Source organism: Etheostoma cragini, chromosome 4 (assembly GCF_013103735.1).
Source record: "Etheostoma cragini isolate CJK2018 chromosome 4, CSU_Ecrag_1.0, whole genome shotgun sequence".
NCBI lineage: Eukaryota > Metazoa > Chordata > Actinopteri > Perciformes > Percidae > Etheostoma > Etheostoma cragini.
Genome location: NC_048410.1, coordinates 29,923,611 through 29,924,951, shown reverse-complemented (window position 1 = coordinate 29,924,951; position 1,341 = coordinate 29,923,611). Strand labels below are relative to the sequence as shown.

At 41.8% G+C, this 1,341-nt stretch overlaps 1 protein-coding gene across 12 annotated transcripts in view; it reads left to right on the top strand.

Annotated features, from left to right (window-relative positions):
• Positions 1-1,341, top strand: part of ptprt (protein tyrosine phosphatase receptor type T) — a 329,101-nt gene that overhangs the window by 36,898 nt on the left and 290,862 nt on the right. The gene's annotated exons all lie outside the window — the stretch shown is intronic.

Genomic DNA, 1,341 nt, shown 5'->3' with positions numbered 1-1,341 from the left:
TGTGTGTGTGTGTGTGTGTGTGTGTGTGTGTGTGTGTGTGTGTGTGTGTGTGTGTGTGTGCGCGTGTGTGTGTGTAAAAACTGCTACCCAATATGTTTTGTACTCTTGACATGACAAAACTACAGCAGGAATCTCAGACAAAAGTGTAAATGGATTAAAAAGTATGTTTCAGTGACACGTGGGACAGGACCCCGTCTCCTGGGTGATGGTCCTGTGTTGTTTGACCCTCCACCCATCTTTCAGTCTTTAAAACTACTCGCTACCATTGTACCATACCACATACCACTGCCGCTGTATAGTGTGAAGCTCCACCTCTGGAGGAGGTCAAGGTGGATGGACGGATCAGAATGGAAGCGGGGGCAGCGGACTTCATGTCCTCGGAGAAGTTAAGGGGATCAATTAAGGGGACCTACCTTATCTCAGATAGATTTAACTGTAAAGACATTTAACTGTCAGGTGAACGGGCAACATTGAAATTGTGCAGCTGTGTTCATATCGTTGTTGGACATTGCTCATCTCCAAATACAAATGCAACCTCTTTATGAAAATGTCATAACTACGAGGGAAGTCAATAACAAAGTCAAGACATATCTGAACGGTTGGGACTACCAGTGTTACCAGTTCATATGCTTTCCTATGGATTTGCCTTCTGTGAAAACACCGCAACCCATCATATACAATGCTGATTGATTGGTTGATTTATAATAGGGATAATTATAATAGCTATTATTTTTTAGTAAAAGCTGCAAGTAGTTGTAACAGCAGTAGTAGTAGTACTGTCAAACTGCTGCTTCTTCTTTTTTTGTCTCTATGAATTTCTGAATGTGGGATCACAACCAACTCTGTGTTTCACAGTGTTAATGAGAGCATTGAGATTAAACCTTGTGTGTGTGTGTCTATCTCTGTGTGTGTATATATTTGTGTGTCCGTGTGTGTGTGTGCGTGCATCAAAGAACACCATGTCATACTATTTGTGTGCTGCTCATCTAATTTTGTGCGTACAGAAAGTGTTATGAGAGGCACAGATAGCAAAACAATGTGAAGAAAAGAGAATATATCTTTACTATTTTTCGGAGTAAGTTTTCAGATGTGACGTCCACTTTGAAACCAGGTTTGGGCTTGTTAGTGTGTGCAAATGTGAGTGTCTTATGAATGTAGCTCCTTTCCGACAGTTATGCTGGAGTAGTGCTTCTTTTGATTTAAATTTGAGTGAACAACAGAGACTTGAGAAGCCTGCCGAAAAAAATGTTAGTCTATAGAGATGCTCAGAGAGTAGAGGAGTGTGTGCGTTTGTGGGAGTCAAATTGAGTGTGAGAGAGAGCAAGATGGGGGGGGGGGGGG